This window comes from Pan troglodytes, chromosome 1, assembly GCF_028858775.2.
Source record: "Pan troglodytes isolate AG18354 chromosome 1, NHGRI_mPanTro3-v2.0_pri, whole genome shotgun sequence".
Lineage (NCBI taxonomy): Eukaryota > Metazoa > Chordata > Mammalia > Primates > Hominidae > Pan > Pan troglodytes.
In genome coordinates this window covers 28,213,830-28,229,379 of record NC_072398.2, presented here as the reverse complement: position 1 = coordinate 28,229,379, position 15,550 = coordinate 28,213,830, and positions in this window count along the sequence as shown.

Genomic DNA, 15,550 nt, shown 5'->3' with positions numbered 1-15,550 from the left:
GAACGCGTTCACAAGCAGGACTCGATGCAGGCGGCCGAAACTCTGGTCTGCGTACCATTTGGGCGTCGTTGTAGGTGGAAACCAACTGGTAGAGAGGTTGAATGACTTACTCAAGGTCACTTCCCTAGTGGTCAACGTCAAGAACCAGGACAGAAGTCCAAAGCTTTCTGTGCTTTCTCCAGTCCCTCACTTATGCGGGGGTGCGGAGCGCTAAGATCTGCCCGAGCCTCTCTTGGAACACGGAAGAGCACCGCAGAGCGGGTAAGAATGCTAGGCGAGTTGGTCTTAGTGCGTCTGCACCCCGCCGCCTCTCTCTGCGGAGCAAAAGTGCCTGTTCTGCGGAATTCCCTAGCCACCCTCAATCCCCACTGTCCTCGACCAGAGATTTCCCAGTCTGCAAATTTTAGCCTCGTTTTAATTTGTCGGGACTGTTTATTTTTGTTTCTCAGAATCCGCGTGACGAGTGCACCCAGCACGTGGTAGAAGCTCAAGAAATGAGCAAGTGAACGAAAGATCAAAAGAATGAACTAATGAGCGAATAGGATCCCCTATCTGGCAGTCCCGACTTGCATCCGTCATCACAATCCGGCCACTGTTGAATTTCACTACCTGCTGAAATGCGGGCCGCGCACGCCTCCAAAGAGGTGTCCCTGAGACTCTATACGCAGCCAGGCTCTCCTGGTCTGGGGCTCAGATCTCGCTCCAAGGCCTCCTACCTTCGGGGGTCACAGGGTCTCGCCCCGTTCTCAATGGCTTTGGGTGTAGCAGAGGAAGGTCCTGGGTCTTCCGTGGTCTCGGATCCCCAACCTGCCCGCCGAATATTCATTCAGTTCACGGTCAGCGCGGGCCCCTTGGCCCCGACCTCCCCCAAGCTGATCGCTACGTCAGTCGGTTGCCGGTCGGGAGCGCCCAGGAGATGACTCTTTGAGGCCACTTTGGGTCAGCTGCAGCGATCTAAGCCAGGTCTCCTTTTTCTTGCCTCCATCAGGGACCCTGCAGCCTGTGCTGACTACTCTTCCAGGCCAAGAGCACAGTTTTGTAGCTGAAAAAAATGGGGGTGAAAAGCTATAAAGAAAGAGTCAAACTAAAGACTTGCTGTGTGACACACAATTTTTAAATGGAATGTCACCTGTAATTTGAATTTTCCCATATCCATTGGTCTTCACTCTCCCTTGCTTTGTATGTCCTCACCATTTCTCACTTTTCATTTTTTCCTCTTTGCTCATTGAGCCCTGGGCTTCCTTTCGTCCTGGTACTGTTCAAGATTCCGTTCAGAATTTTAAGAGGAACGGGACTCCCCTGGCTTGGTTCCAGATGACCACCGTGGAGGACATGGAGGACAGAGTGTGTGACCTGAGACAAGGGATGACAGGGCTGCCAGGCAGCTCCAGAGGTGATGGAGGACAGCCTATTAGCTAAAATGTAATGAAAGGAAGAGATTTTTAAAAATTAGAATAGATCTGCATAATTTTTTTTTTAAAGCCCACAGAAGTGCCATCCTCCTCAAAAGCATTGCTCAGAGCCAAGGGAGACATGCTGGGGACAGAAGGGCCACTCACAGCCTCTATGTTACTCATCTACAGATGTGCACATCATTTGAGCCTCTACTATATGCTGGACCGGTTCTGGGTTAGGGACCGTCAAGGGTCTCCAGCTGAAACGATCCAAAGGTGCTCTGACACGTGCCCTCCAAGCTAAAAGTTTTAGCAAAATCAAAAACTTTCTTTCCCACCTCTTTCCTCTTATTTCTCTTTTGCTTTCCTCATCGCGGAGGAATGGTGGTGAGGAGACCATCCCACCTCCCTGTGTTCTCTCCAGCTAGCTCTCCAACTACGCCTTCCCACTTTCTTCTTGTCAGTTTGTTCAGCAACCCAGAGGCAGTTTTTAGGTTAGGGGCGCATATCTGATACAGGGCACAGTCACAGACAGAGTTCTGGCAAACAGAAGGCGCTCAGTAAGTGGAGATTGTTATTAAACTATTACTACGATGACACTGCGAGTTCATTCTGGCTGGAGAGAGTGTCTATACTCGTTTGAAATCACCTATGGGTGCGTGCAAGTAAAGAAGGGAGGAAAGAGACACAAGTCTTTTCCACTCTTTGAACAAGAGGTGAAAGTCTTATATCTCATGTAACCATCACAGCAACTCAGGGCAGAAGATATTCTTCCTCTCTTACAGATGGCCATTTTGAGAAGCAGAGGGGTTGGGTAACTTGATCAAGGTACTTGGCGGGTAAGGGGCGTGGCCGAGCCTCTGACAGAAATCTGCCTTTCTTACTCCAATCTCCGAACTAGTGGTCTGCGGCGATTTTCTACAGTCAAAGATAAAAAAAGTTCAAAGAAATGATTTGTTCTTTTTGACGAATTATTCTGATCATTATTTCAAATATTCACCTTACAATGTTAGTGTAGACCCAACCATAGAGAAATCTATTAAAAGTCATCTCGCTGCATCCCCAGGGAAAGCGCATTCATGGTATGCCCTGTATGGTATGCCCTGTACGGTATGCAAGGTTCACAGCCGAAGGAAGGGAGGGCCCAAGTGCAAAAACATCTTTAAGCGAACGTCGGTCGCCACGTGCACTTACTGTGTACCTCCCACCCCAAACCTCAGGATAGAAAGACACAAATGGGTCCAGAAGCCACAGAAGCGTCTTCCTCCCTGCTCCTAGTCATCCTTTTCGCTTTCCATTCTCACCTGGCCTCCCCCAGGCCTCGCCTTCTTCCCTCTTTACTCCATTCCCTAACTCCTGCCTCGTAGGCAGTGGTGGGGAGCCGCAGGCTGCTCCCCGAGTCCCAACGCTACTAGGGTGCTGTAACAGTGATGAGGCGGCGTTGCAGTCTGGCTAGGCGCTGCAGCGGGCACCAGCTACGTTTTGCTGTCGGCGGCAGTTACCCGGACGCGAGTTAAGGGGTAGGCGCGCAGAGGCGGGTGGAGGCGGGCGGCCGGCCCCTGACCTCGGAGAGCTGCGCCGAGCAGGGCGGGAAATTTATGGTCTGTGTACACTTTCTGGCTCCAGAGCCCCGCGCACCAGAAGGATGGGGCCCTGCGAGCATGCCCGAGGCCGCGAGCTGGGGCCGCAGGCGCCACGGCCATGTATAGTGCCCACCCGACTCTGTTCTGCAGCGCTGTGGTCATAAACCTTCCCTTAGAGGGCGCGGCTGTAAACGAAAGTCCGGGCGAGAGGTGGGTGCAGGCCTTGCCGCCCGGACCCTCAGGGATAATTCTGGAAACTTGCACGGAAGCCTGGGTCCCGCCATCTTCCCTGTTGTGGTGGGGTAAGAGGATTGTTTATACTGGCTGTTTGGAATCCGTGCGGTGGATGCAAGGTGGGATTCCAGCCCAGCGACGCGCCGCGTGGCCGGGAGTGCAGACAGGTCACCGGTCCCCGGGTGTCTGGACCGCGCCGCTTCCTACTGGGCTTACTTCGGGATCTAGACTTCGGCCTCCGTCCTTGCAAGGGCCCAGATTTGATTCCGGTTCGTCGAGGCGGTCTGTAGCAGATAAAGGGCCCATTAAAAAGCTGGACCCTGTGGGCCTTCGGTGCCAGAGGAAGCGAGAAGATGGCTCGGGAGTCAGTCCGGAGGCAGGAGGCCCATTTCGGGTGGAGGCCAGAGGTCTAGCTGCTCGCACTTCATTCCGGTAGTGGTAGTGTTAGCACGAAGCATGTCCACGCTGTTTTCCCCGGCTGGGCTACACCCACACAAAGGAGCTGTAAGTTAAGCTGGGCAGTCAGGGCTACGTAGGTCCCTTTACTCACGTTGTCACCAGAACAGGTGTCACGGAGTGTAGCTGCATAACAGCTTAATTTTTAACACCAGTCACGACTTTTCAATCTGTTCTTAGTAATCGTTGTGCCCATATACCAGGCACTGTTTTCACAACCTTTATATGTATTAGCTCATTTGCCTTTTACCAAATCCCAGTTAGGTCATTACTTACATTATCCCCGTTTTACAGATAAGTAAACTGTGGTAAGAGAGTTAAATTAACTTGCCTAAGGACATGCAGTTAGCAAGTGGATTTGGGAATAACTCGCATCTTCTCTGCACGGCCTAGATAACCTAAATCATCTGTAGCACACTGACTCGAGCATCAGGCGTCCTGCAGGCGAGAGTGGGCAGAATTCCCAAAGAACCTCGGGTCAGTTTACCCACTCGCAGACCTTCTCCCGAGGGGGAGTGCGCCCCTGCTCCGGCGCCGGGAGTAGCTGGCTGTAGGGATCAGCCGAGCGAGGTGGCCGAGTCCATAAACACGGGCCATTTAGCAATTACCCCCAGGGCGTGATAATTGCGCTGGGCAGTAGTGACTGTGAGTCGCTGTGACACTGGCTTCTCGCCGTCTGCTGTCTTTTGATTTACTGTCACACTGGGTCTCAGCACCCAGTCGCTCAGGGCTGCCAGGGTAAGCGGTGAGGCGCTAGCGCGGGTGCAGCTTCTCTCCGACGCCATCCAGCTCTTCTCGCGGTCTTTACCCTGCATGGGGGTGCAGGGGAGTCGCACTTCAGAAGGTTTTAGCCCCTCTAACTGGGAACGTCCAGAGACTTTTCCCTGGGGTAGGGACGTGGCATTGAGGAGTCGGCGATTGATTTGAAAATAGGAGAAGAGGCAGGATGAAAAGGATCAGGATGGACTATGAAAGCACAGAGTGAAAAAAGAAGAAGAAATAGGAACGGGAAGAGGGAAATCATCAAAATAAGTGGAATTTTGAAGCATTTCTCACATTGTTTTAGAGGGCGGGTGGAGTTGACACAACTGCTTTGGGTCTGAGCCATAAATTAATAGAAGATTTATCCCTCAATCAGGAAAAAGCCATTAAGATATTCTTGGCTTCGTCTGTGGGAAAATAATTTCTTTGATTGAGTTGCCCCAGAAGACCCTGCGAAGCCTTCTCTTCTCCGCCTCCGATGGCCTCCTCTTTCCTGCCTGCCGGAAGGAGGGGAGAAGCGGGAGACTCCAGGGAGAAGAGGCCTTTCCATCTTTTCCAGCATCTTGAATTTCACTTTGCGCGTTTCTTTCTACTTTTTGGTTTGATCTGCCTGCCTTGGGGGCTTGGAACCTCAGAGGGAAATTCCTCCCGCAGCAAGCCGAGCTTGCTGTGGCTGCCCTTCTTCCTTCAGGTCCGCTGCGTTGGAGAGTGGGTCCTCGGCCTCTCGCAGGACCCAGCACGTCAAAGGCCTTTGGTCTGTTAACAAGACTACAAACTACCAGGGCGGGGGCGGAGGTGGGGCAGGGAAAGTGGAAAGCCCCTCAAAGTGGGAGGCAGCAGTCCCAGAATAGGGTGACCAGTTGTCCTTCCTGGGCATGGAGGAGCTGAGCTCCCCTTGTTAGTCTGGACTCAAAGTGTGGTCCCCAGTTCCTTAAGGGTCCTTTCAGAGGGTCCCTGAGGTCAAAACTATTTTCATAATAAAAGGTTGTTGACTTTTTAACAAGTGTACAATGGAGTGTTCCGGAGGCCACATTCGGTGTGGTGATGTCAGGGCTCTGATGGCTTAGGGAATGCGTGTGCATATTGCAGTGTTTTACAAATGTTTTGGTTTTGTATTTTACCACAATAAAAATGCATTTTAAAAATGTGTTTTGGGGCCTGCACAGTGGCTCACGCCTGTAATCCTAGCACTTTGGGAGGCAGGTGGATCATCTGAGGTTAGAGGTTTCAACATAGTGAAACTCCATCTCTACTAAAAATACAAAAAAAAAAAAATCTGGGCATGGTGGTGGGCGCCTGTAATCTCAGCTCTCCATAAGCTGAGGCAGGAACATCACTTGAATGCTGGAGGCAGAGGGTGCAGTGAGCCAAGATCATGCCACTGCACTCCAGCCTGGGCGACAAGAACGAGACTCCGTCTCAAAAAAAAAAAAAATGCATTTGGTTTTATAGCTCTACCTATCTTATCTGGTTATTCACGTGTAAATTAATTAATATGAAACAAAATGAAAAATGTTATTTCCTCAACCACATCAGCCACATTTCAATTGTTCAATAGCCATATGTGGCTAGTGGCTGTCATTGGACAGTGCAGACACAGAATACTTCTATTCTCACAGAAACTTCTATAGAACAGCACTAATCCATGCCATAAATATAAATAGATATAACCAAGCAAACAACATTTAGCATCCTCAATAAATTTTTTATTATACTTTAAGTTCTGGGTTACATGTGCAGAACGTGCAGTTTTGTTACATAGGTATACACGTGCCATGGTGGTTTGCGGCAGCCATCACCTACATTAGGTATTTCTCCTAATGTTATCCCTCCCCTAGCCCCCCACCCCCAGAGGCCTCGGTGTGTGATGTTCCCCTCCCTGTGTTCATGTGTTCTCGTTGTTCAACTCCCACTTATGAGTGAGAACATGCAGTGTTTGGTTTTCTGATCTTGTGATAGTTTGCTGAGAATGATGGTTTCCAGCTTCATCCATGTCCCTGCAAAGGACATGAACTCATACTTTTTTATGGCTGCATAGTATTCCATGGTGTATATGTGCCACATTTTCTTAATCCAGTCTATCACTGATGGACATTTGGGTTGGTTCCAAGTCTTTGCTATTGTGAATAGTGCCGCCATAAACATACGTGTGCATGTGTCTTTATTGTAGAATTATTTATAATCCTTTGGGTATGTACCCAGTAATGGGATTGCTGGGTCAAATGGTATTTCAAGTTCTAGATGCTTGAGGAATCGCCACACATTCTTCCACAATGGTTGAACTAATTTACACTCCCACCAACAGTGTAAAAGGGTTCCTATTTCTCCACAACCTCTCCAGCATCTGTTGTTTCCTGACTTTTCAATGATCGCCATTCTAACTGCCGTCAGATGGCATCTCATTGTGGTTTTGATTTGCATTTATCTAATGACCAGTGAGGATGAGCATTTTTTCATATGTCTCTTGGCTGCATAAATATCTTCTTTTGAGAAGTGTTTGTTCATATCCTTTGCGCATTTTATGATGGGGTTGTTTGCTTTTTTCTTGTAAATTTGTTTAAGTTCTTTGTAGATTCTGGATATTAGCCCTTTGTCATATGGATAGATTGCAAAAATTTTCTTCCATTCTGTAGGTTGCCTGTTCACTCTGATGATAGTTTCTTTTGCTGTGCAGAAGCTCTTTAGTTTAATTAGATCCCATTTGTCAATTTTGGCTTTTGTTGCCATTGCTTTTGGTGTTTTAGACATGAAGTCTTTGCCCATGCCTATGTCCTGAATGGTATTGCCTAGGTTTTCTTCCAGGATTTTTATGGTCCTAGGTCTTACATTTAAGTCTTTGATCCATCTTGAGTTGATTTTTGTATAAGGTGTAAGGAAGGGGTCCAGTTTCAGTTATCTGCATATGGCTAGCTGGTTCTCCCAACACCATTTATTACACAGGGAATCTTTTCCCATTGCTTGTGTGTGTCAGGTTTGTCAAAGATCAGATGGTGGTAGATGTGTGGTGTTATTTCTGAGACCTCCATTCTGTTCCTTTGGTCTATATATCTGTTTTGGTACCAGTACCATGGCTGTTTTGGTTACTGTGGCCTTGTTGTAAAGTTTGAAGCCAGGTAGCATGATGCCTCCAGCTTTGTTCTTCTTGCCCAGGATTGTCTTGGCAATGCGGGCTCTTTTTTGGTTCCATATGAAGTTTGAAGTAGTTTTTTCCAATTCTGTGAAGAAAGTCAGTGGTAGCTTGATGGGGATAGCATTGAATCTATAAATTACTTTGGGCAGTAAGGCCATTTTCACGATATTGATTCTTCCTATCCATGAGCAAGGAATGTTTTTCCATCTGTTTGTGTCCTCTGTTATTTACTTGAGCAGTGGTTTGTAGTTCTCCTTGAAGAGGTCATTCACATCCCTTGTAAGTTTTATTCCTAGGTATTTTATTCTCTTAGTAGCAATTGTGAATGGGAGTTCACTCATGATTTGGCTTTCTGTCTATTATTGGTGTATAGGAATGCCTGTGATTTTTGTACATTGATTTTGTATCCTGAGACTTTGCTGAAGTTGCTTATCAGCTTAAGGAGATTTGGGGCTCAGATGATGGGGTTTTCTAAATATATAATCATGTTATCTGCAAACAGAAACAATTTGACTTCCTCTCTTCCTATTTGAATACCCTTTATTGCCTTCTCTTGCCTGATTGCCCTGGCCAGAACTTCCAATACTATGTTGAATAGGAGTGGTGAGAGAGGGCATCCTTGTCTTGTGCCAGTTTTCAAAGGGAATGCTTCCAGTTTTTGCCCATTCAATATGATATTGGCTGTGGTTTTGTCATAAATAGCTCTTACTATGTTGAGATACGTTCCATTGATACCTAGTTTATTGAGAGTTTTTAGTATGAAAGGCTGTTTAATTTTATCAAAGGCCTTTTCTGCATCTGTTGAGATAATCATGTGGTTTTTGTCGTTGGTTCTGTTTATGTGATGGATTACGTTTATTGATTTGCATATGGTGAACCAGCCTTGCATCCCAGAGAGGAAGCCAACTTGATGGTGGTGGATAAGCTTTTTGATGTGCTGCTGGATTCGGTTTGCCAGTATTTTATTGAGGATTTCGCATCGATGTTCATCATGGATATTGGCCTAAAATTCTCTCTCTCTTTTTTTTTGTTGTGTCTCTGCCAGGTTTGGTATCAGGATGATGCTGGCCTCATAAACTGAGTTAGGGAGGGTTCCTTCTTTTTCTATTGATCAGAATAGTTTCAGAAGGAATGGTACCAGTTCCTCTTTGTACCTCTGGCAGAATTTGACTGTGAATCCGTCTGGTCCTGGACTTTTTTTGGTTGGTAGGCTATTAATTATTGCCTCAATTTCAGAATCTGTTATTGGTCTATTCAGAGATTCAACCTATTCCTGGTTTTGTCTTGGGAGGGTGTGTATGTCCAGGAATTTATCCATTTATTCTAGATTTTCTAGTTTATTTGCGTAGAGGTGTTTATAACATTTTCTGATGGTAGTTTGTATTTCTGTGGGGTCAGTGGTGATATCCCCTTTATCATCTTTTATTGTGTCTATTTGATTCTCCTCGCTTTTCTTCTTTATTAGTCTTGCTAGCAGTCTATTTTGTTGATCTTTTCAACAAACCAACTCCTGGGATTCATTGATTTTTTGAATGGTTTTTCGTGTCTCTATCTCCTTCAGTTCTGCTCTGATCTTGGTTATTTCTTATCTTCTGTTAGCTTTTGAATTTGTTTGCTCTTGCTTCTCTAGTTTTTTTAGTTGTGATGTTAGGGTGTTGATTTTAGATCTTTCCTGCTTTCTCTTGTGGGCATTTAGTGCTATAGATTTCCCTCTACACCCAGCTTTAAATGTGTCCCAGAAATTCTGATACATTGTGTCTTTGTTCTCATTGGTTTCAAATAACATCTTTACTTCTGCCTTCATTTCATTATTTACCCAGTAGTCATTTAGGAGCACTTTGTTCAGTTTCCATGTAGTTGTGCAGTTTTGAGTGAGATTCTTAACCCTGGATTCTAATTTGATTACACTGTGGTCTGAGAGACAGTTTGATGTGATTTCTGTTCTTTTGCATTTGCTGAGGAGTGTTTTACTTCCAATTATGTGGTCAATTGTAGAATAAGTGCGATGTAGCATCCTCAATAATTTTTAAGATTGTTTGAGATTCTTGCCTTAGAACATTCTCTAGATTGTGCTCTTGACTAAGGCATTGGAACTAGAGAGGCTAAATATGTGTCTGGACTCTGCACTTGCTAAATATGTGTCGGGACTCTGCACTTGCTAGTTTCATAATCTTGGGCCACTTTTTAAATTCTGAGCTTCAGTTCCTGCTTCTGTAAAATGTGTGTAATGGTTCCTGATCATAAACTAGAGAGAGGCAACAGAGCTTCTTGGGAAGAGTATGAACTTTGGGGAGAAATTGAATAAGCGTTTATCTCAGCTCAGCCCAGATGACCCTGGGCTAGTTTAACAACCTCTCCATGGCTCTGCTACCTTATCAGTGAATTGGAAATATAATAAGAGTAATAATAATGGTAATATCTCCCTCAGGTTTGTTATGAAGGGTAAATCAAATAAGTGAAAAACACTTAAGAAATAGTAACTGGAATATTATAACTACTACTATATGTGTTAGATATTATTACTATCTAAAGTGTAAACCTTACTGGGCAACAATAAAATTTAATTCCCCTCCCCTTTCAGTAGTATCTATATCTACATCTATATACATATCAATATATATAGTAGTCAAATATACATCACATAAAATGTACCAGCTAAATAAGTTTTAAGTTTACAGTGCAGTATTGTTAAGTATTGGTTGTATTGTTGTGTAACTAACATCCAGAGCTTCTTTCATTTTGCAAAACTGAAACTCTACCCATTTAACAACTCCCTCCATCAGGAATATTTTTATGTTGATGTGAATCAGACTCCAAGCTTTAGATCAGAAGTATTTGACTAAGCATTAACCATTCCAGCTAAGAGATCAGTGTTCGTCATTCAGAATAGCTGAGGTGGTTGGTAGAGGACAGCCAGTATTCCCCAAATGTAATCAGGTTCCAATGAATATACAGTTACCATTTATTCCTCTTCTTTCCCCACTGTGAATCCTAACAGCTCCTCCTCACCAAGCAGTGAGTACACCCTTGGATTCCCCAAATGATTGCTGATTATGGGTCTAGAGAGTCAATGATGGCTGGCGAGTTAGGTCACTGAGTCTTTGAAATGATGTTTTCTGGGAAATGCCTGAAAGGTTGATGGTACAATAGTAGATAAAAATAAACTCAAGATTAGTGTCTGGTTGCATAGAAAGTCTTGGTGATGGTGAGTAATCAGGAGGACAAAAATCAGAACAAGTCATCCAGGCTCCTCACTTAGCAATTCTTTTCATAAGGCAAGCAGGAGGAGAGAAAAAAAAAATCCCCTAAATAACAGTAGTCACTAAAAAAAGCATTAAGTGCTTCTTTTTGGTAGAGTTTATCCCTCTCCAAGGATGTATTTTCCTGTAACTTTTCCTATAGGTGGATTTTGAAATGGAGACTATTAAATAAATACAACAGCCATACTGCATACGATGCTTTCAGATGCAAGTAAAAGAAAACCCAACTGAAGATGGCCTACTGAATACAGAAAATTATTGTATTGTATGATTGAAAATAATGAAGTGGTGGAGTAAGTTTCATGCATGGTTGGATCAAAGTTCTGTCTGTTTTCTGTGGGGTTCTTACCCCTGCAATGTTCTCTGCATCTATTTTATTCTCAGCCTGGCCTCCTTCCTGGTGTCAAGGTCTCACTCCTGTGCATACTATACCATCTAGAATAAAAAGCTGACTGTAAACCTGGAATATCTAGAAAAAGGCCCAATTGGATTGGTGTAGTTCACTACTTTTCCTTGCTGCAGTCATTACAGGCAGGGGAATAAAACACCTCGATTGCCTTAATCTCAGTTGCCTGTTCACTCCTGACCACAGAAATCCCTGGAAGGACATTGGGAGCTTATCTGGAAAGGAGAACAGGGAATGGAAACTGAAGATGCAATGCAGGAGTCCACTACAGTATGTATCTTCATTTAGAGCACAGTTAAGGTGTAATTTTATTTTTCATGATTAGATCACTTACTTTTGTCACCTTATCATGAAGCTGTATGCTGCATGGGCACTGGAGACAGTGCTTGACCACAGCTGGAAGAGCACACAATTGGAGACATCTTTCTAGTCCTGAGATGATGGCTTTTTTTCACATCATTAACACTGTTGCTCTTGTGAACAACCCCCATGTTTTTTTCTTATCTTATACAATTTGTGACTCATCTAATTCATCTTGGATATTTGTTAGAATCCAGATTCTTACTGCTTCCCTAGTAGGTTCTGATTTGACAAGTCTTGGATGAGGTGATGACTGGATATTTCGATGTTTGGCAAGGTATTCAGGTGATTCCTATTATCAAGCCAGTTTAGGAAATAGTAAACTCTAATTGATCATGCTTTTTAGTGCTGGCTGCTAGGGAACTTAGAGTGGAAGCTGCAGGCTAATTCTTGAAAAGTGTTCAGGCCTGTATGGCATGAATTATGGATACTAATAATTGTTTTGGCTTCATATTTTTTTATCTTTATTTTCTTTTTCTTCTGCATTTTCTCATTAGGCACAATTTTATTGTCTCGTTAAAAAATATGCTATCTTACATTCTTTTTGGAAAGAAGTAGAATATCTCAGGATTCCAGCAGAAAACAGAAGACACACTCAGTGAGGATTTTTGAATAGACTTTTTCATAAAGGACTATTTACAGAGGTGTGGGAACCAACAAGAGATGTTGCCATGATCAACAGCAGGCTGGAGAGGTTTATTAGTTTCCTAGGCTGCTGTCACAAATTGACACAGACTTAGTGACTTAAAACAACAGAAATGTATTTGCTTACAGCTTGGGAGACCAGAAATCCAAGGTGAGTTTCCCTCGGTTAAAGGGAAGATGTTGGCCCGGCTGGTTCCTTCTGGAGGCTCCGATGGAGACTGTTCTTTGCTTTTTCAGCCTCTGGTTGCTGCTGGCATTCCTTCGTTTGTGTTTGTGTCACTACATTCTCTGCTTCTCTGGTCACATGGACTCTTCTTCTGCATCCAGTTTTCCTCTGTCTTCCTCTCATAAGCATGTGTGTGGTAGCATTTAGCGTCCACCCAGGCAATCTAGATTAATCTCTCACCTCAAGCTCCTTAACTGAATCACATCTGCAAGTCCTTTTTGTCATATAAGGCAACATTCACAGGTGCCGGAGATCAGGAGCTGGCTATCTTTGGGTGCCGTTATTCAGCCTCCCACAGGAGGAATGTTGCTGCTGAATCCTGGAGCTGAGGTTGAGGCAGAGAAGGCACCCAGCTGTGGCTGTGGGTAGAGGGCACAGCCACTGCCATAATGGTGTCCCTTATCACCTTAGGGAGGGAAAAGGAGGAAGAAATATGCTCTTTCCTCAGCCACCTCCCACCACCTGCCCCAATCTCCTGCCGGTGCATCCCATCAGCTAAAGCAGAAGATGAGATCCACTGAAGTCAACCCCCTGGGTACAGCGTAGGTCAGAAAAGAGCAAAGAATGGATCTAAAGGAAAGCCAGTATGCGGATGGGCATAAATACCAGACCACTGTCGAGCTGTGGGCATGATCACAGTCCTGGGCTCTGAGCAGTGTTTCTCAGAGGAGCATCCAGTGCTAGAGTTGGCTGCTCGGTACACAGACACATGCTCCAGAGTTTTCATGGCATCTTGGGTCTGGGCCCTTCCAGTTAGGAGGAGACAGTCTGAGAAATTGGAGGCCGAGTTTCAGTCCAGGTTTTGGGTTTCTCTTTGTTATCCCCAGTGCCCCAGTCTATGGTGGAAAAGGCTATTTTGTTGATGCTAAAGGGAATGAGCAGTAATAAGATCCCAGGCTTTCAGGAAACTACACTCTGAAATCAGCACCAGCTCTTTCTGTCAGAATTTTCCATTCCCAGGAAATTACACTGGGAATGTACACTTCTTCAGGAAACCCATGCTGTTCTCGAGGCAAGTGGAATTGTGATATCTTGCATGCCATAGCTGCCATCTCCCTATAGAAATTTTAAAAGGGAGCTTGCATCAGCAAGGGACAGGGATCCGACCGTGATAGTGCTGGTGAGCCCAAGGGCTGCAGGCCCAGTCTCTGTCCCGAAGCTTTGGTCCACTGAGTCCACAGCTTTTCTTCCTCTCTGGCACTTCCTAACATGCACCCCCTCCCTTCCTCTCCTAGGGCCACCTGTCAGCCATGCCTGCAGCCATCAGTTCAGCCCTTTATCTCCTCCTCCCCCATATCTCTCCCAGTTGAGACTTGATAGGCCATTCCTGGCAAACCCAGCTGGGATTGACATCAGGTGTTTTGGGAAGTGCCCATGTCCAAATTCCTGCCTTCTAATGATTGCCCTGATTTTTTTAAATAGACATTTGAAACTAAAGACAAAACCAGCTGCTTCTTGAGAGCAAAAAAGCAAAACATGAAAAGAATCTCCCATATAACTCCCTCCCCCTAAAGCTCAAACCAATAAAATGAATCCAGCCAATAATTCAATCTTCCTGCCTTGTTCACTGTGACTAAAGCAGACAGAAGCAGCACAGCAGGGACCCCTCATTGACGAGGAATGTATCATTAGTAATTTTATTAGCTTTAATATAGCCAACAGGGGCTACTGATAGTTTCGGTATTCTTTTCCTGAGGGATTCCCCCCCTCCAAAGGACAAATGCTCTACAGCCCTGACATTTAATTGCCTTTATACTTTAGTGTAGCTTGGTTGAATGAAAAACTTTTCAAAATTCCATCACTGAAAAAGGATTCAACAATTTGTAATATATATAAATTTGCCACTGGTACTTTTCTTTTACAAATTTCTCGGTGCTTAGAAGCATACGTACTATAGTTATTATAATAATTCTGGGCAGGGAGACACTCATTTGTCATGGTTGAAAGCAATTTATTTTCAGTGGGAATGCTTTAAAATGTTTTGTTTGGACAGAAATGGCCATCCATTAATTGGTAATTTAAGCAAGTTACTCAAAGTCAGGCAATTAGGTTAATGAGAAGTTGGCCTTTGAAGTTGAATAGGAGCAGGGATGACCTCACCACTCCTTAAGAAGACATCAAATCAATTTGGTGTAAAAGGTAGAGGGACTGAGTCCCCTCCTCCAGTTTCAAGGAAAGATCATGCACATGCATATTTAGCTCCAAGCATGGAAATTAGATGGTGGGCCCCTCAGGCTTTCTGGCAACCACCCCTCTACTATCGAGGAATAAGCAACAGCTGCCCCAGCTATATCACAGGGAAAGATGACAGCCTGGATTAGGCCATGCATGGAGGCCAGAAACCGTTGAGGGAGCAACTCCAGAGAGACATGACAGAACCACAGACACATGGAGTGCCCCAAATTGAAGCAGATGGAATTGCTGATAAATGAGTTGAAATGGTAGAGGTCCCTACAGTGGATTTACTTGAGAGCTACTCCATGGAGGGGCAATTTCAGGGGGGCCCGGCTGCCTTTAGATGTTAATCAGAGGTATTCATATGTTCTGTCATTCACCTTTCAAAGGAAGGTGTCAAATGTCTTGATGAAATGCCTCCCGTGCTTACCTAGACACGGGGAATCAGCCACTCTGTTGACAAATGACTCAGGGCGAATCAATAGAATGAGGGTCAGGCTTGGCTAGACTCATGGTCAGAGGGCAAGAGTAATTATGTCATAAGAAGTCTATGGGGCAGAACCCAGCCAAGGCCATGGTCCACTTTTGAAGGTAAAATCTGGAATCAAGGGATTGTTATAAGGGATGGGAGTATAGGGGTGAAGAACTCAAAAGGACCAGACTCTGTTATAGCAGCCAGCTCTTGCCAAATCCACTTATTGCAACAGTCCCACCACCATGTATAAATGCCTGGGTATAGTAAGTAGCAGAACTGCCTAATACCATCAGTGCCTGCAAAATACAAGTGATCTAGCAGTGTGGGAGGTTTCCTGGGAGAAATGGGCCACCTAGGTCATGCTTAGCTGCAGGGAGGGGTAAGCCCTGTGGGGAAACAAATGATGGGTGAGTTCACATTATTAAATAACTGGGCTGAATTTAA